Source organism: Vipera ursinii (genome assembly GCF_947247035.1).
Source record: "Vipera ursinii genome assembly, chromosome: 1".
NCBI classification, from domain to species: Eukaryota; Metazoa; Chordata; class Lepidosauria; order Squamata; family Viperidae; genus Vipera; species Vipera ursinii.
In genome coordinates this window covers 254821449-254843445 of record NC_139512.1, presented here as the reverse complement: position 1 = coordinate 254843445, position 21997 = coordinate 254821449, and positions in this window count along the sequence as shown.

Here is a 21997-nt window from a genome sequence, read left to right as displayed (position 1 = left end):
AGAATCACTCTTAGAGAATGATATAAACACAGCCAAGGCAGGAGTGATGACCATCTGGGGGTCTTCAGGTATAAGGTATATTTAGGTATAAAGGGTTTTCATTAGGCTTTCAATTTTCTTTGGGGGAAAAACAAATTGCTACAGGACTTGTGTGTTCCCATAGTGGAATCAAAGGACATGCCAAGTGAGGTAGAAGGTAGAAGCTGGATGCAGACAAATACAATATAACAGACAATCACAGAATATATTAACTAGAATTGCTACTATATGGCAACAAAGAGGTATAGAAAATTTGATCCTGTTTTCTAATGATCATCTTTATTTTTGCAAATCAGTGTAGATAACCCTAATACTGAGGCAAACTCACACTAACTTATCTTAAGCCATTTCATAATCAGAAATGGGCACAGGGTTATTTTAGGGTGCTTTATGTAGCAGAGCACAAAAATATTTTTTAATGCTTCAAATATCAAAGGACTTGTCTTCACATAATTCTAGCCATACAAATATCCCCCAAGTGATTTTTTTTTTACTTTGTTCTGTTTGCATCAGATTTAGAGAACTTTCTTAGTTCTGGGAATGGAATTTTGATGGAGCTAAAGTTAGAGTGGGTCAAGCAAAAAATAGGATTCATTGCATACAGCTCTTCTCTATATTATATCTATCCATTCCATCAGGTCATGCAGGGGTTATAGCAAGGGTATTCACTGGAAAACACTACTATTCAAACATGGATTCATTACCAAGTAGTTTATATAAAGCTATAAAAATGCAGCCTTAAAAAGCACAGCAAATGGATTCTTCCAGCTTTACTTTTTCTCCAGTCCAAAAGAAAACCAAACTGTAGTTTCACTAGTGCAGTCCTCTACATGCCTATACAGATCAGTCCAATTGAGTTCAGTGAAACATATTCACAAATTAAAAGGGCAGGGTGATCTTTCTGCTTGCTAATCATTGTCTGGAAGGGGCAATCAGCCTTTATTTGGTCCATGCTTGATTAGTTCTTGCTGCATCACATGCTATTTTTAGTAACCAAATGCAAAACCATAATTTGAAGATATCTATCTTCTCTCCCTCATTCTTTTTCAATGGCCACCTTTCACAGACATTCAATGCCAGTGAAAAGACCATTGGTTTAAGTTTTCTGATCGTCATTGTCAAAGAAATATCCTTCAAAAGCCCATTTAATTTTTCTTCCTTTTTTCTTAATCTCTTCCAGCATGTGTCATTTTTATCTATTCTTAAACTCAGGGGAAAGGGTTTTGCTATTTTCGCTTTTTTAACATCAGCTGTAAGATAATTAAACTTGCAGGTTGAGATTGTCTTCTTAATATTGAATGATAATCCAGATTTTTTCTAATCCTTGTTTTACTCCCTTCACTATTCTTAATCAAATTCAAATTTTAGAATAGCTTCCTATTTGTAATTAAAATTCCTCAGGGGAATAAATGGTGGGTGTTCTGCCACTCCCATTAATCATTATACATTCCACATCCTGAAATGATGCACAGGATGAAACACTTTCCCATAGTCAATAAACTAATAATAATTATATTATTTTCTTCTTTCTGATGCCTCATATTCTTTGCTATCCAATATCATTTCCCTCTGCCTGTTCTGAAACCTATCTACTTCTTTGCAAAATTGTAAGCTAAATTTGCCTCAGATGAAGATATTGTGCAATTGTTTGATAATTTCTGTATTTTTTTAGATGTTCCTCTTCCAGAACACACTGATCTTATCTAATCTCTAGTTTTCTCCCATATTTTTGGCCTAGAATTGTTAGCATTATTTCTGGGAGAAATAAATACTTTCATCAACCCTTTCCCCCTCGTATACAGAGCAGGAATATGAAGAGAAAACATAAAGAGGTCTCAGAAGAAACCATGCAAATTGTTCAGACAAGAAAATAGTATTGAGAGAAGTGGGGATCAAGCAGGAGCAATACTGCTTGATGGGTCATATATGTTGTAAATAAAAGTTGCATCCAAGAGTCATTTCACATTTTAGTTGTGTGGAGTTAATCATGATTTGAGTCATAAATAAGTGGATAAATATTTTATTGTGTATATTTTGGTCATCTCGGAAAGGGATAATCAAGGCACATGTTCAGCAAGTACTGAAGACAGATTGCAACAGTATATTAATGGTTATGACAGTGTTGCTGATTGAAAATTTAATCTCAGAAAATGAAAATGGATGGGGAAAAATGCTTCTGTCGAAGTTCAAAGCACTTTAATGCCAGGAATCCTCCATAAGTATTCAGGGAAATAAAAATTAAAAAAAGGAACAGAAAGTTAATTACATGAAATGACAGCACTTGTGGTACTAGATTGGAAATGTATCTTGCTTCATACTGCTGATGAACGGATATGTTTTATACAGACCCATCAGTGCAAATTAATGAAGGGCAATTCGATTTCACAAAACAGAGTGCTTGGATGATGCAGATAGAATGAAAACCATCAGTTGAGGAATCAATATATTGAAGTTGATTTAGGAGGATAAAGCATTATATCAATGCATCAAGTGTTTTATTCCTAAATACACAGAGTAACCATGTACATTTGGCGTGAAGATTTGGGTCAGATCCTCAGAAAACAACTAGATTTCACTGAAAACATCGAAAGAAAGATTTAGATAGGTGAGGATAGAAGGAAAGGACACTTTAATGATTTGGTTTTTAGAAATTTAGAAATTATTTGGAAGGAACTGAAATTATCTTCAGAGGTGGCATCCCAACTGTGTGTTCTCCACTATATCTGTATCTTTCTTTGTATGCACGTGTATGGGGATGTGTGCCCATACATATCCTGTCCTTCCACCCTAAGAAAAGCTCAGAATGGCTAACAAACTTTTAAAACAAAAACACTTTAAAAGATAACAAAAAGATAGCACTACTATTGATATTGAAATCGTTTAATTTATAAAAAGGATGGAACTTTACACACTTTTTAAAATGCTTGACTGAATAGGAGTCAATTAAATTCCCAAAGAACTGTGTCTGGAAGCATAGTTCATTTTCATTTTGCTGAAGAAAGATTAGGCAGCTTCGATTCTACTCCATTTCATTTCTGAACTCCAGATGAATCTGCAATCCTGATCTGTTTCACAAGATTTTCCAGTGCTGCAAATTCCTGATATGATTGCCCCAAGTATTCTCTCTCCGTGTTGATCAATGGTTGCCTGGTTTTTATCGAGGACCTGTAGAACCAGGAGGTGAAAGGGAGAAGAGACACCTAGTGGGTCTGGATGGGATAGAACAGACTGAAGTAGAACCCAAGCATGGTGGAGCTCCTATTTATACATTGCAGGTTTCATACTTCTCGTCTTTTGATGTGGTGATGCTATCTTTAAAGGAGCAGGTTCAGTGGTGGGATTCCGCCAGTTTGCACCACTTCGGCAGAACCGGTAGCTAATTTTTTGTTGCCCAGGCCTAGAATGGACTTCCGGAAGTGGCATCCGCACAGAGAACCAGTTGTTCACAATTTGAATCCCTCCACTGAGCAGTTTCATCACTTGGAGGTCACCCTGGACTATTGCTAGAGTGTGGGTGGAAGTATGTCATGCTTCCAGTGTTGGTGGTAGCATGGTCATGTGACTGTCTCTGAAAACCATCCAGAATGCAGAAACCAGTCAACAAAAGGAACATTTTACATCTGTGCTTCCAGCTGTGTACTGATTTCTCATTGAGTTCAAATCCAAAGAATGCTTTTGATCTTGAAAGCCCCAATTGGCTTGACTCCAAGATGTTTCCAAGACTATCTTCTCAAGCCAGTCTCAATTCATTGGATGCAGGAGCCCAGGAGTTCAAGAGGATGGAGGCCCATAGATACTGTTTCTCTGTTACTGAAATATCTATCTTTCTCAGTTATAATTAACCTCCATTTTATAAACATTTCATAAACTGCTCAGATAGAATTATTTAGATTATTACTATCTAAGCAGGCATATACATAGAATGAAGGCTACTGCTAAGCTTGTAAGCCGCCCTGAGTCTTCGGAGAAGGGCGGGATATAAATGGAATTAAAATAAATAAATAAATAAATATTATTATTGCTATTGCTGATTTTATGTATTTTGTTCAATTTCTAAAAGTTTTCCTTTTATTTTATAAATATTATATTTTGGACATATTAATACATTGAACTCTTCATATAGTTCTAATTGTCTGCAAATTTCATCTTGTTCTGTTTAAAACAAAAACAGTTATATATATATTTGATTTTTTCCATTTTATACAATAAATGGCTGGAGCTCAATTTTTCTTTCTAGGGCATCATAGTTTGTTCATTTATTTATTTTACTTATAACATTTGTAAGGCCACCCAATACCATGGCCACTCTGTGTGGCATGCAAAAGCACTTGGAAGAAATACCATTGTCATCTCAACATTCAGCATCCCCATCTGTTGGATCCAGTCACCACTGAAGCAATCAGTGCTAGACTGAAATTAAAATATATTTTTTGTTCTTTTCACTAGCCAACTAATCATCATGTATGTGTGGTCTGCCTGAGAAGTTGTTGCTCCTGGCAAAGGAAACTCAACATGACTTACTCAGACATTTGCCCAGGAATGAGACATAGAAAGAGATAAATATCTGAATGAGGAAATAAAGAGTTAGCTCCAATGAAAGCAAAATATAACCCAGGATCCCATCAATCTTTACTAGTGGGCACTCTCAAAAAATGGTTGCTTAGTTGGCATAGTTCAATAGCCAACCAAAGAGATTCGTTTAACATAAGGCAAACTAGTGAGTTTCTTTCTCTCTACCCCCACCATCCTCCCAAATTGTTCTCAGCTCATTTTTTTTTACTTTTTTAGCTCTAGTCTGGTGGCACATTTCCAAACAGAAGACAGGGCTGCAGCTTCCTGCCAAGTTTTTCACAAAAACTTGTCTGTAAGAAAAAGTATGTGAAAGGGATAGTCCTACAGAATTAATTAAAATAACATTTGAGGTTGGCATTTTCCTTTGCAGTATATTATTTTCTAATGAACTTTAAAACCAAAGTAATATTTTGAAATTCTCCTTAAAGAACTTCATCACATCTCTGTAACAATAATTTGAAAATTTCTTTTTCTGAAAGCATAGAGTGGAAGTGGGGTGATTGATTGATTGATTGATTGATTGATTGATTGATTGATTATGTGTTATCAAGTGAGTGTTGACTATTAGTGATCATATAGATAGATTTTCTTCAGGAAAGAATGGTGAAGATATCTCCAAACAATAATATTTTTAACCTCTCATCCCAAACAGGCATGGAGTCCAATTTTCTGGAAAGTAGTCTAACAATCACAAATACAAATTTAATAATTATTATCAAGATTTTAATACACTATCATATTTTTTAAAAATAAATATAGTATTTGGTTACCCCAAAGTTTAGTAGTCCCTGTTACCTTGCCTGGAAAGCTTCAGTGAAATGAAAGCCTGAAACAGTGAAATATTAAAGACTAACGTAATGTGAACATATCAGTCTAGGGGCATAAACATCTCCACTCCACTGAATCAAACATTAAAGGTCATGCTTTATAAATGTAGCAATTATGCCTAATTCTATGACACTTTTCAAACTGTTTTGAACAGTTCCAAATTCAAGGGTGAAAATGAGGCACATATGCTTACAAGTAACAGCCTAATACCAAATAGTTTGTGACACTCTGGTAACATGGCAACAGGAGGATGCCAGCCATCAAAAAAAAAAATTCTAGTCCTTCCATTTAACTGTATTAGTCCAGTCAGACACAGTCAATATTTGAAATGGGCTGATTAACCTTTAAATTCAAAATAATAAAACAATGAATGCCTGTTCTCTTTGTGGAGAGGGAAATTATAAGAAAAATTAAAGCATGTGCATTAATAAAAGAAATGTTAATAAAGGCTACAGCTGTTTTGCAGAATTCTGAGAGACATGAAATGCTGCCTCAATTTTATTGGCAGCAGTCATTTTCTCTGGCATCTCAAAGACTTTTTTGGAAGCTGGCTAACTGGCCAGCTTTCTTGTAACTAGACTTAAATAAAAATGGCAGTGGCCCAATCAGGATCACAATCATTAAAGAAGCAGTGGGGGGGAAGAGACTTAGCTCATTCTCACACTAGTGATTTAGGAGGCCTTCTACAGTCATCCAACTATCACTGTGCCAAAATAACAAGAATGTGGACAAGCTTTATGTCACTTCAACAATAGTTGGTGGATGCTATGAAGATACTATAAATCATTCCTGAAGAAACAAACCAAAACTCCCACTATTTTTGCCCCATTTCAGTCTCCTCCTAGGGGCTGGAAAACAACCAATCAACCACACAGAGCCTGAAAAAAAAGCTTTGTTTTTTCAAGACCTCACTGGGCTCCTGTTTTGTCTGTATCTGGCATCCAGAAAAGCAGATTACAACTAAAGATACTGTTCCATGATCAAGTTGCACAGCTAATGAATATAGTGGGTTTTTCCCCCTCATACTGGCAGATTTGAAGCCACTCTAGCAAATATTAAAATTCAAATACTGAGCTGTAAACATGTACTTAGTTCATCAATTGAAAGGAGATTTTTCTGATTTGTTTGCTTGTTTGTTTTAAAGAATTATATAGCTACCCATATTGTAACCACAGTTCCAGGGTGGCTCACAAATCAATAAAAGCATCAAATACCCCAATCATAATAAAAACATATGACATAACACCCTCCCACACATCAATGTACCATTTTGCTGGGTTTCAATCGCATCCTACCCTACCCAATATCTGTGGAAAATCATAGCTTGACACTTTGTTTTAATATCATCTCCACTCCTTCGTTTTACCACCAGTTCAAGATTTTGATTTCCTGAGATTTATCATAGGAAAATGTTACTGGTGCCACTTATATTCTTTATTATCTTTTTCCCCCATAATCCCTAATAGGGGATGTTCCAGTTTTAATTAACAGTCTTTTCTTCTGCCAGCATCAACTGATGATATTTGAGAGACAAGGAAAGACAGATTGCTTTTATATTGGTTGATATGAAAAGGCACAGATTCATTATTTCCAGAACTTTAAATATCTCAGTCCCTCCATAATATCCCTGTGAAGACACATCTTTTAGTAGTATATTTTTATCAAATGAAAGCACTTAATGGTGATGGGATCATTCAGTCAAATACACCCATTTATCGCTGTATAATATAGCTATTTACACACGAATACACATTAACATTTCTGTTTTTAAAAGCTGAATACTGCTAAGCTAACATTTTAAAGGACAGATTAAAAAATATTAAGATATAGCCTCATCTCAACATTAAAAATACTTTTTTGGATTAGGCCCGTTATGGATATGATTTTGCCCATTCACTGAATATGTACGTATGTATGTCCAAAAGCCAGCAAGAAAGCTCAAATATATATTGAAGGATAAACCTTTAATATATATATATATATACAGCAGCAATCCCTGGGAAGGATGAATCTTCAATGTGCCCTGTGTCAGACTTTAGGACATGCCCTGTATTATATCCCGATTTGGAGGGCATGGCCACAACAATGATCCCCAGGAAGGATGAATCCACAACATGCCCAGCTTTAGGTCTTGAGACAGAGGCTCAGGTTCGACCAAAGAAGAGGGGGATAGAGGTACAAAAGAACTGCGACTGGGTAATCAGCTCCCTGATGTGTATACACTCATCAGGAGAGCGACCATGAATAAGAAAACAACTTTTGATCCTGCAAGCATGCGAAGAAATGCGAAACATTTAGAAATGCTATGGCCATTTGAAGTCAATAGACCGGTGACCTGCTCAGTTTGGCCGACGAAAGCTAAGTGTTTTGCATATTAAACAGTTTGTTTATTTTTCTATCCTGGTGCTCGATTCTTTTCTTTTATATATATATATATATATATATATATATATATATATATATATATATATATATATATATATATATATATATAATTAGGGACGCGGTGGCTCAGTGGGTTAGGACGCTGAGCTTGTTGATTAGAAGATCGGCAGTTTGGCGGGTCAAATCCTGAGTGCCGCATAACAGAGTGAGCGCCTGTTACTCGTCCCACCTTCTGCCAACCTAGCAGTTCGAAAGCACGTAAAAATGCAAGTAGAAAAATAGGGACCACTACGGTGGGAAGGTAACAGCGTTCCGTGCGCCTTTGGCGTCTAGTCATGCCGGCCACATGACCACGGAGACATCCTCGGACAAGCGCTGGCTCTTCGGCTTTGAAACGGAGATGAGCACCGGCCCCTAGAGTCGGAAACGACTAGCATGCACGTGCGGGGGAACCTTTACCTTTACCTTTACCTTATATATATATATATATATATATATATATATATATATATATATATATATATATATATATATGTGTGTGTAAATTACTAACAATTGAATTGTCCGGTGTGACTACTGCCTGTTCGATAGCCTTCAAGATAGGCTGAAAACAGGAAATAAAGATTTGCCCCATGTTTGGGGCCTAGCAAGGTAATCTAAATAGTTAACATTTGAAACATATATATATATATATATATATATATATATATATATATATATATATATATATATATATATGTTAAATGTTTGTTAAGCATTCAGAATACACTTGCTTAGTCCCAGACATGGGACAAATCTTATTTCCTGTTTCAGCCTAGCCCAAGGCCATCTACAGGCAGTAGCCACAGCGGTGGCAGCTCATATTTGTGTACAAAATTTTTTGGCTTGCTAACAAAGAATAAAGGGAAACCGATATGATTGTTTCAAACTTATTTGTTCTCATCAGTCAGACATACCCTTCTGAGATTCGAACCTGGGCCGACTGCGTCTTAAGCAGTGGTTTTAACCCCTAGGCCACAGGCTCTCTCTCTCTCTCTCTCTCTCTCTTCTCTCTCTCTCTCTCTCTCTCTCTCTCTCTCTCTCTCTCTCTCTCTCTCTCTCTCTCTCTCTCTCTCTCTCTCTCTCTCTCTCTCTCTCTCTCTCTCTCTCTCTCTCTCTCTCTCTCTCTCTCTCTCTCTCTCTCTCTCTCTCTTAGCTGAGAAGCAAGGAAGATATGTGTTAAATGTTTGTTAAGCATTCAGAATACACTTGCTTAGTCCCAGACATGGGACAAATCTTATTTTCTGTTTCAGCCTAGCCCAAGGCCATCTACAGGCAGTAAGCACAGCAGTGGCAGCTCATATTTGTGAGACACTTGGTACACTTCCAGAGAAGGTGTAGATCCAAAAAGTGATTCATGACCATACATACACACAAAGATAGCTGCAGCCTTGTGAATGTTAAAAAAAAAGCTGACCCATCAATTTTCCAACAATTAGAGAACAGGCTTTGTAGTTAATACCAGAGTTCTTTAGCAGAGACATAGAATAAATAAACAAATTAAAATTGCTCAAAGAGCTTGGGTGGTTGCTTGATTTAGGAGGGGAGGGTATGAGATGATATGGAAGGGGAAACTAAATTGGTGTGCTCATTTGAATCAGACCATTTTACATTTAGATTGTGTGCTTACAATATGAATGGGTAGCCTTCACAAATCTGTGGATCTTAACCAGCTAGAGTGCTACTGGCAATGTCAATAAAAGATAGTACTCCCATAGGACAGTTTCCTTTTTATTTTTTGTCATAGTTAAACAAATGAAATAAGACTCTGAGCAGGATGACATTTCTGCAATGTGTAATTTATTTATCTGAGTGTTCTGAACAACAATGAGGATCTGGATCATGGGTTAAATTCTACTATCTATGAGATATAAAGATATTCACCTTATCATAATACCAAATGGGCATTTAATTTAATGCCAAATGGCATTTAATTCCCATTGTTTGTTGCATTTGTTGTTTGCCTTTCTTTTCCTTCTGTTCACTCATGTAAAATATGAGTGAATGTATATTTTAATATATAAAATATATAATACACTACTGAACTGGATATGGTTGAACATATCAAAGCATCTGAAGCAACAAAGTCTCTAATTCTGTGGTAAAAAATTATTTTATTTCCATCAAACTATTACAACCATGTGGCATCAGAAAGCTCTTCAGTAAAGCAAAAGTCTCAGTAGCCGAAGAAGAAAAAACAAAAGTCATCTACAACAGAAAGTATAAGGATTGTAACAGCCACTTAATTTCAGAACACATGGACAGGCTTAGCCATAGTTTCAACTGGGAAACTGTGAACATCACGGATCAAGCTGAATTTTTTTAAAATGCTAGGGAATTCCTGAAGGCTTGGCACTCAGACAACTCAACCATGAAGAGGCACATAGAAATAAAACAATATTTGGGTCCTTAGTGCTCTCTGAGCTTCCTTGTTCTTTTGCAGACATTTCATTACCCAAACTAGGCAACATCATCAGTGCTAGTCTGCAAAAAAAACGCCTGCAAGAAAACAAGCAAGCTCAGAGAGCACCGAGGACCCCTCATGTCAACTCTGAGCTACAAATATTCTCCTTTATTAAAACAGCATTTACACACCATTTAAAACAGACAATAAAAAAGCTAAAAAGGAAACAAAAAAGACCAGGTAATCTCTTCACCAACAATCAAAACCAGGATAAAAAGGGATTAACACCAAGATCAACACCAGATAAACAATCAAGCAGTAAATAACAACCTAATAAAGGAACTACCAAAGTGAAAACAACAACCCCACCAACACTGATAGGACAAGCTACTGTATGTAAACAGAAAGCAAACACCACTCCCTTCTATACTGAAGACGTTACCTAATCTGGTAACAAAACATCTGTGAACAATCAACCAAGCTCATAGAGCACCAAGGACACCACCAGTTGTTTTGTTTTGTTTTAATTATATGGCCATCCATCTTATTATGGCGATTTGGGGTGATTAGCAGCAGCTTAGAAAAAACACAACCAACACCAAAAAGTAAAATACATAATCATCAGCTAAGATAAAAAACCAACCACACAGCAGTGGTTATCTTAAACCATCTTACAGGCTCTAATTGAACCTGATCAGTGGTGGGATTCAAACATTTGTGGATGCCAGTTCCAGAAGTCCATTCTGGACCTGGGCAAGAAAAATTAGCTACCGGTTCTGCCAAACTGGTGCGAACCGGCTGAATGCCACCACTGAACCTGATTCTGAACCTGTGTCTTCTGAAAGCTAGGAAGGTCAGAATCGATGTAATCTCCAGGTGAATTATTTTTGAAAAGAGAGGTGCCATGTCAGAAATGGTTCACTTCCTGTGTCGTGGCAGATGACACTCCATGATTGATGGAACCTATAACGTGCCTTCTCTGCTAGATCTGATGAAATAAGTACTGGTTTGATGCAACAAACAATTTTAGAGACATGTTTTTCATAAAGCTGACATTACATGAACTACTATTCTTTGCCCTTTATTATGTCAGAATTTGGTCAGCAAAGTGTTGGTAAGAATTGAAGCCTGTGTTCCCTCTTGCCTAGAATTCTGATCAACCCAAAACACACCAGCTCTTATACATATACCACTAGTGTCTATTGAGGAATAAATGCATGTATTGAACACTGTATGAGAACATTAACAAATCTTTCATGTACTATTCGAGGAGAGGTCATTTCAATCTTGAAATGGACTGATTTGATGTGCCTTTGTTTCATGTTTACTATAAGAATTAGCGTTAATATGAATGATTAGAAGAGCCAAAAAGAGTCAGTCTTAGAATATGGTTACTATAGACACCTTTGTTTAATTAGGTGACATTTTATTTCACATACATTGCATCATACATTGCATAACTCAGTGTTCTTATTAGCATGCAAGACAAGTATGTTTATGTGTCTCATCGCAGACAGGGTGCTCTGAATGCTTATTATAAATTGTGCTGGTTTTTCTGTCTTAGCCATATATAACTGAAATGGGGGGCACACGATAAAGCAAACTGGAACATGAATAATGCTGAAGAAAAATCAATATTATCACATGCTGTATCTTAGAGCAGATCTCCAAATCCTGTTTACCTCAGCCTGAGCATGAAATATCCACCATTTTGAAAGAGAGGAGCATAGAGAGTTGTCCCCAACCCATCCTGCAACAACTGCACTCTCCATCTATGTCTTTCTGCATCATTTCACCAATATTTTTCCACTTTCTGAAGGAAGAATGGATGTGACAGATTTGCCTGCTAAGGTTCATTAGCATTGGAGACAAATGCTCTGCAGTGGAACACCCACATGGTCTCTTCCAGTGCCCCTGGTCACTGTTATCCAGGGCCAACTACTGGCCAACACTGGTCCCTTGCCAGTGTTTAGTACAGTGAACCATTAGCTTCCCCAAAAGGAACAAATTCACATAACCCTTAGATCTTTAACTGATCTCATTACTTGTGTGGAATGAAGTTGTTGTTGTTTCAACCATTCTGTCATGTCCAACTCTTGGTGACTTTATAGGCAAGTGCTATATGAAGACAGCCTCTTATTCATACTAGTGGTTGTAGTCCAAAAAGCCCTTTGCTTTTGTTCATTGCTCATTTATACTTAAAAATGCCTTTTATAAAGTTATAGCATTAAAAGGTAATGAGTACAAAAGTGTCAACTCAAATAGTTGTGAGCCTTCTTGGCTGCTGTTTTTTATTACACCCATTATTTATAATTCTGGTTGTTTTTATTGTTTTTATTCTGTTTTAACTGTGAACTGTCTGTGTAGGTGAGACAGGCAACCTATAATTCTATAAAATAAATAAAAAACTCATATATGCACACACAGGAACCATCTTAAACTAAAAACTCCTTCCTTTGGTTCTTTAATCTCTGTTAAAGGAAGACTTTATGTGATATGATTATTTTTCTTTCCTTGAGCTATCCCACTTTTCAACTTTTTTTTTAATCAGTCCACTGGCAAACTATCAAAATGCTGGATTCTTTCTTTCTTTCTTTCTTTCTTTCTTTCTTTCTTTCTTTCTTTCTTTCTTTCTTTCTTTCTTTCTTTCCTCTTTTTCTTTCTTTCTTTCTTTCCTTTCCATTCCTTTCTCTTTTTCTTTCTTTCTTTCCCACAGCACTTTATCCCTCTGGACCATTTGGGAGCTGAGATGAATTGGCAAGAGAAACTCTCCACTACTGAACTTGTTAGAAAAACAGCAATAAAGCCATTAGTTCATAGAAATAATGATAATTATACCAATTATGATAATGACAAATACACTATTAGTCAATTGCAAAAGACAGGTTTACTTGGAACAGCTTACATTCTGTGACAATGCCTGTAACACCATCAAATATCCAGATCTGCCTATCGCAGACTTGATAGGTGGACAAAAATGCCAGTCTGAACATTTGGCTGACTACGCAACGAAGCATAGTACCTTTTCTACCTAGTTATGAACCAGGGTTCCTTCATCTTTGTGGCAAATCCCTACATAATTACATGGTGAACATAATGCCAATATTGAGCATTTTTTGATAGATCAGTAGTCTTTTCATCATTTCAGTAGTCTTTTCATCATCCTGCTGGAAGTATGCATCCTACAATATCTAGCCATAAAAAGGAAAGTAATTGATTATTTCTTTCCTGGCATGGAAGGCTCACAATATAACAACCAATTAAAACACAGCACAGAACAAAACAAGAACAAATTCAGTTCCTCTATACAAAAGCATACAAATTTGGTTCCTCTATACACAGCCAACAAGCAGCTCCATCCATTTTTTTCTACGACTCTAACAATATTTGCCTCTAGCTAGCTAGCTGTCTGCCATCCAGAATATATATTTTATGCTTGTTGTATTACTTAATTTCTAAAATAACATTTATGCTTTGATATATAAATATTAACATTACATTACAGTATAATCTTTTAAAATGTTCCTTAGAAGCTCCTACAGCCAAGCATCAGGTGAAAATATGAGTTCTATACCTTATATTGAATAAGTTGGCTTCTAATTGTTTTCATTTTTTTTCTTAAAGTTTATTAACACTCTTGTAACAATTTTTATCTCACAATCCCCCACAATGTACTCATTTAACTCCCTGGTTTCCATCACACAAACATTTTTTATCTACTGTATGTATGGCTTGTAAAATGGAAATTATAATGTTCTGCAGCCCCATTCCTCTGTGTTTGCAAAGCTATAAATATAACACATTAATCCCAAAATGTGCACACATACACAAAATTGCACACCAGTCTTGCTAGATCTCTCAACAGGAGTAAAACAAGAGTTTGGCAACAGCATTAATCATATGCAATCTTTGTCTGCCACTAGCAATTCATACATTCAAATCCATTTTTTTAAATTGCCCTATATTTTGGTCCATAGAACCTGCTGTTAATTTTAGTGAAATAGAACATAAAATGATATTATATTGAAATACTGGAGTATAAGATTTGTGGAGAAATGATTTTTTGTTACCTGAAATTCTAAAGATGTGAATCTATTGAGCTACCCTTTCTGCATTTGAATCTTTAACACCAGCTCTGCAATATTATGATAGGTATGATAAGATTTTCTGCTAGTCTTCTGGTTCACCATCGCAGCACCACAGACGCTGGAAGATGAGGTTCGCGTCCGAAATCATCCACTGGGGGACCCTGGAAAGGGTAAAAAATGGCCCTGCAGAGGTGACGAGCAAGGAGGGGACCCCCACTTGATTGTGGGAGGGTGGCAGCCCTTCTGTTTGATCTGGGGCAGCCCTCCAAACTGGCAGGTGAAAGACTGGCCATAGCAATATGGCTCATCACTAAGCTGCTGACAGCCGAAGTCAAAATCACTACCAAGAACAGATTGAATGGAAGATAAATCTATCAGGACAGTTGTGGGAAACTGGAGTAATAGGAAGGTGATCAAATGAATACAAATGGGCTAGTTCTTCCAAAAAAACTGCAACCAAATGGTCTTTCTTATTTCAAATAATATATACAATAATAGAGGGAGAACTATTTGATGATTCAAAAGCACTGACATGGAAGGTTAATTGGCAAAGGAAGAAAGCCAGAGTAAGGCTAAAGAAAATTAGGGTTTTGATTTATTAGAGGGGATTTCATATTACTAATTAGAGAGTTGAATATGGTGGAAAATAGAAAAATTTTAGAAAATAAAGTAACGTTATAATTGAATAGGTAAGATGTGTAACAAGCCATATATTATTGATTTATTGGTTAACCCAGGCAATATATATAATGGTTTTGATTTATTATAGGGGATACTGTATTATTAATTAGATGGTCTAATATAGTGGAAAATAGATAACTTTTAGAAAAGAGAACTAGACTATATTCAAATAGATAAGATGTGTATTTAGAATATTAGACTTTGTTATGAAAAGGGAAAAAGGAAGAAATTGAGATAAGGGACACTTTGGTTGCCTAAAACTTGGAAATTATAAATAACAAATGTTAATGTGAATATTGATGGGAAATTAAAGCTTGGGGGAAAAGCAATAGCAGGACATTGATTGTATATAAGGATTGAATGTAAACACAATTAAGATATGTATAAGCTAAAAATTATTGATAAAGGTAACAATGATGTTTTTACTTAGTTGATAATGATAAAGAACTGTATTAGCCTAATATGAGATAGTAGATATTAAGGGAAAAAGAAAGGAGATATCTGATGTTGTAACTTGAGATTTGTACTAAAGATTTATGTATGTTATTGAATTATTGATTAAACCAGTCACCACGTTGCTTTTTAAATACTTAATTGTAAAATTAGAAAACTAATAAAATATTATTTTAAAAAAAGATTCTCTGCTAGCTTTTCCTAGTCTGATTTAGTCCACATTTCCTATAATTCCCTGCTAGCAGAACAAATACATCTGGAGGTGTTTCTATCCATACCTAGAAAGAGTACATTTGTCAAATGAAGAGTTACCACACTGTTGGTATCATATAGGAGCTAGCTAGATTCATAAGGACCTGAGTTGGTATGGTGACACTTCAAATGCACCATTTTTGTAGTCCTAATAAATCACTGACACAAATGTAGTGAGCCTCTCAGTTGTTATAGGTACCAACCCTTCAGGAAGGAAGAAATCTGAAGACCAATGTGGTCCCAATTGCTTCTGTGCCAACAATGTCTTTATCAGAAAGGGTGAAAACAACCAAAACACCATAAAAAGCTAATAGGAACTTACTATTTATTACTACTAAGCTGAAAAATGTGATAAGGGATTCTCTTATCTCAATATACTCCCCAAATGCTACTATTACTGAGAGAGTAAGAAGGGTTGCAAATGCCTATCACAAGATGTGGGGCATAACATAGTGTGGAAAGCAATAGAAATGAATTAAAATTATAAATGTCTTCTCACATAGTTTAATGTGTTAATGTATTAATATACTAAGAGCCATGGTGGCGCAGTGGTTAGAATGCAGTATTACACGCTAACTCACTGCTCACTGCCAGGAGTTCAATCCTGACCGTCTCAAGGATGACTCAGCCTTCCATCCTTCCAAGGTTGGTAAAATGAGCACCCAGATTGTTGGGGGCAATATGCTGACTGTAAACCACTTAGAGAGGGCTGTAAAGTACTATGAAGTCTATGTGCTATTGCTATTGCTATTAAACAGGCCATCAACAGCCTAGAACATGATTGCAGCATAGTGAAATTTCATGTCAGCATTCCTTGCTTTTGTTAGAAATGGCCATGATTGTGTGGAAAATCTCCAGATCTCAAAATGAGGTGGGGAGACATCTACATTACACATACAGTGGTTTTGGAGACAATTCCAGCAGTTCAACAGGTTGCAAACCAATGAAACAAATAAATCATCTGTAATAATTACTAAACTGAATCCAATCATATCTAATTATATGCTCAAGAATAAGTAAAGGAAAGATAGATAAAATATAATGTGGCATTCATTAACCCAGAAATCTTATGCAAGTAGTCAGCTCATATAACAGGTCATGTAGAATTAGAGAACATGAACCCATCATCCATATGTTTCTCTATACAATTGCAATAATTATATTCATATTTTTTAATATTAACATGTAATAATATTATAAACATTAGGTCATTTTCCACCATATAGATTAGGAACTACTGAATTCTTATTCTTAAGATCAGTACAGATCTTCAACCAAGATTCATCAGCAAATGTGTTTTAATGAATTCTTGGAAAATGACTTCTTCAAGCTACAAAAATCAAACCTTTCAAGCTATAAAATTTTTGGATATGTGAAAAATGATGACAAAGAATGTATATATTGAGCTCTGTATTTTCTGACATAGAAACTACCAGGCCACTGGAACCTAGATTGATTAGACAGTTTTATTGAGACAAGCAATAACTCAAGATGAAAATTTCAGCTGCCTAAAAGAAATTGGGTTTATTACATTAAAATTCACAGCATTAAAACATAACCTGGACATATTTCATGGCTTTTGATGCTCCTTCAGCGAGGTCATAGAAAGGACACTTTATAAGAAAACCACAAGAAGAATAAACAATGTTTTTGCTAGAAGAACAATCTTGTTGAGAGACATTCAGTACCTCCCTGACTGGTTTTTCCTTCTATCTGGGAGAAGAAGAATCCATTATATGTGTGTGTGTGTGTGTTTTTCTTTGTTGAATCTGGACTGATTTAAAAAGTTCTTTTGTGCTAAAGTCATTTTTTGAAAAACAGCTCTTCAGCTGAGAAACTGACCCTCAGGAACTGCCCTGATCCGTCGGCATAGTAACAAAGAGCATGAATTAACAGGCTTTGTATAGTTTCCAATCCAAACTCTGTACATCTCACAAAATATATTGCTCATGCCTGATGGAGCCACTGAGAAAAGTATTCACTGTTATTACAGGATGCCACTAGCTGACTTGTACGAGAGGTTTATGCACACAGGGTTGTTTTCTCAAAGTAAAATCAGTAGCTTGGAGACTTATTCCCTAATGTTGGATCATGTCACCGAATTGGCAGTACTTGAGTTAACAGGATATCTTTTTTTTAATTTATTGAAGATTATTCCATTTGATAATTATGAATATGAATGAGAACTAAGAAATGACATTTTGTTCAAAGCTTATAAAGGAACATTATGTGCAATACTACTATTTGATATGAATGTTACTGTTTTTAAATCAAACTTCACACACCCATCCCCCCCCCAAAAAGAAAAAAAAATTAAATCACTCTGTCACTGGTAAAAATGATCTCTTTTTCATTTCCAAGTATATCTATCTGCATATTTGGCAGATTCCATTGTTGATCATTATTATACTAATGCTACAATAGATGGTCAAACAACATAATTCCTATGAAGCCTAAGCACTACAACTGTCTTTGGAAAGGGATTAATTCAGGTTAAGAAAACATGATAAAAATGATATTGGCTTACTGTTATACAAGACTGTAGAGAGATTCTTATATGATGTACGATATTGGCATAGGAAATCATTTGTACATCAATGAATCAATAAAACTCCCAGGCTCATCAACCATCACATCATGACTGCATACATCCATCATGGGAATATGAGAACAGGAAAAAGTCATAAAGGAAATGTAAGTTGTGCCAAATCACATAAGCATAGTATTCTAGTATGTATAAGTGGGAAACAAAATTATTTGTATTGTCCCTTTTCATTTTTCCCTTTGGGAATAGAATAGAATAGAATAGAATAGAATAGAATAGAATAGAATAGAATAGAATAGAATAGAATAGAATAGAATAGAATAGAATAGAATAGAATAGAATAGAATAGAATAGAATAGAACAGAACAGAACAGAACAGAACAGAACAGAACAGAACAGAACAGAACAGAACAGAATAGAATAGAATAGAATAGAATAGAATAGAATAGAATAGAATAGAATAGAATAGAATAGCTTTATTGGCCAAGTGTGTTTGGACACAAAAAATTTGTCTCCAGTGCATAAGTTCTCAGTGTACATATAAACAACAAAGTAATATAGTTATAAGATACCAACAGGAGATGGTAGTAGAAAAGAAGAAAAGGATGATAGTAATACATACAGCCATACTACATGGGTAACTATTGATAACTACATGGCTAAAATGGGTAACTACTACATGGGAACTATGGGCGAAAGCTTTGACTCTCCTTTTTTGGCACTTTCATTTTCTTGGCAACTCCATTTCTTTGTGCTTACATAGTTATTTGGAGTATGGAAGTTAAAGAGAAGCATCACACTCTGCCATCTGTGTAGCCAGGTTGGAATTAAGGCCAAAAATTAATCAAGGCAATGGTTCTATGATGACAAAGTTTTTCCACAAGTATCCATCCTGACAGTGGCAGCTGACCAGGAAGTAGTCATCAGGCCAAACGTTAAGACCTAGGTCAGTCATATTCTAACTGTTTGAGCCAATTACCCTTGTTTCCAGTTTCAAATAATAAAACCCAGATTTATTTTACACAAGTGTCTGGGCAGTAGCAGTCCCAAACTGGATCTTAGACAAGTAACACTGTTACCCACTCACCCCCACATAAGAACCACTGACCTAGGTTCTCAGGGGAGCAGATTTACCATTTACCACTTTACCATTCTTCCTTGAAGACCCCATTGTCCCATTTGAGCAGCAATGTTTTTAGGGGTGGGAGGGGGTGCCTTCAAGTCAGTTTTTACTCCTGGTGATTGCCTCAACAAGTCCCTGCAGTTTTCTTGACAAGTTTTCAGAAATGGTTTGTCATTGCCTCCTTTCTAGGGCTGAGAGAGAGTGATTGACCAAAGGTTACACAGCTGGCTTTGTATGTAAAGCAGGAGTGAAACTTACGGTCTCCCAATTTCTAGCCAGATTCCTTAATCACCACACCAAATTGGCCCTCTCCCAAATGGAATAATTAAAGGGAAAATATCCCTCTCATGGAAGCAGAGCATCCATTGGAAATTTTCCAGGAGGAACATGTCTGTATGATAGGACATAACTGTAATTTGTGCACATGGAAAACTCCATTACAACATTCCTGTGTATTTTTCCCCCTGCATGCTTTATTGCTTGATACCACATTATATGATTGAAACAGAAAGCAGGAGAGTTTGTTCGATATCTTCAGTTTTAACATGTTTTCTGTAACGCTGAAAACTTCACATGAATGGTTGGGAAACTTGGCCACCCTATAGCAGACTGATTTCTTCAACCTGGAAACACTGGTGAATCCTCTGCACAGAAATGCCACTCTTGTGACACTTTAAAGCTTAGCAAATCTATCATCAGAGAATCTTTTGTAGGTTGTAATCCTCTTCACTGAATACATAGAGCATTGCCTAAGTGCTGGCACCTAGCTGACCTTGAAAGTTACATTGAGTTAGCTCTAGTTAATACTTGAATGGGGGAGCCCTGGGGAATTCCAGAGTTGTTGGCCAGACTAGGAAACTGAAAAAATATCTTAGAAGGTGATAATGGGAAATCACTTTCATAATATTATCAAGAAAACTGTCTGGGTGCAAACATCAATAGTAGGATTTACTCAAGAATGTTTGTTTATTTCCTTAAGATCATATTTTATACATTGGCAAAAAAATAGCAAAAAAACCCCAGAAAGAAACAGAGTACAGAAGTTGAAGACAGTGAAAATAGTCTCAAAGGTGCTTTTTCAGAAAGCAACTGGACTTTGTTTTTCCTTGAAAATGTTTCGCTTCTCATCCTAGAAGCTTCTTCAGTTCAAAACTGAAGAAGCTTTTTGGATGAGAAGCAAAATGCCTTCAAGGAACAACAAAGTCCAGTTGCCTTCTGAAAAAGCACCTTTGGGGCAACCATGACCTAGATGACTGAGAATCTCCATAGACCAGACATGTCAAACACAAGGCCCGGGGGCCGGATCCGGCCCGCGAAGTGGTTTCATGTGGCCCATGAAGCCATCCTGGAAACAGTGAGGGAACAGCCCCCACTGCCTTGGCCCTGGCCAAGAGACCCTCCTTCTGCCAGAGACCCTCAGATCTGTCCCACTCCTGCCCAGGTCCCCATAGGCACCCTTGATGGGAACGATGTAGAGCTGGCCATGCCCACCCAGTAGGCCATACGCACTCTAGCCATGCCCACCCAGTAGGCCACGCCCACTCTGGCCATACCCACCCGGCCCCCTGAGGGCAACCACAATGCTGATGCGGCCCTCAATGAAATTGAGTTTGACACCCCTGCCATAGACAGAGTGAAAACAGGTTTACAATGTGCATGAAAGCAGTGTCCCAGCCCAGGTTTCACATTGTGAATGTTGCTTCCTGCAAGATAAGGCAGCCCATCATCTTTCTTTTGAAATCTATTTGCTGCTTTTTATGTATTGTCAGCATTGCTTATGAGGACAAATCTTCTTGTGACAAAATGTCATTTCTTTACAAAAAATGACCCGTCCTTTGTAACCTATCTGAATTTGGAAGAATTCGTAGAACTTAAAGCTGTCTTCCATTTTAAAGCCTGTTTATTAAAATGATATTGAAAGAACTAGCCTTCCAAGGAAAGAAAGTCCTAATTCAAAACCCGTATTTTGCATGTATAAGAACAAAATCTATGGAGCTAATTCATTAGATTTTTCCTGAGATAATGTATAAGAAGTATTCTGGATTTTTTTAAAAGTTATTTCTTTTAATAGATATGTAGCAATGTTATCAAAAGGAAATACAGGAAAAAATTATAAAACAGAAAGTAAATAGAAAAGACAATCTGTATAAAATTGAATTAAAATTTCAACATTGTTGCATGTTCAAGTTTCTGATATTAATTTGAGATTTCAAAACTTTAAATTCAAATCAATATTCCAAAATTAACTAAAGAAGCTAGAATAATGAATCATAAGACAGAATGTAGTATTAAAAGTTTCTATCTAAAATCTAAAAATGTTGCCCTTATTTAATGATTCAAGCAGAAGCTAATATTTTAAAGCCTCAAGTTTAGAGAAATTCAAACTTTGCATGTGATACAAGTCCATCTGTAGAATTATAATCCATAAAAATTCTGTCACACTTGTTTTTCATATACAAAATTATTTTTGACACTGATGTATACATCCACAGCTTAGTTTGCCATTCTGCTAAAGACATAATGTGTGATTTCCAATAAAAGATATCCATGTTATATCATATACAGATTTAATTTTAGTATACCTTGTA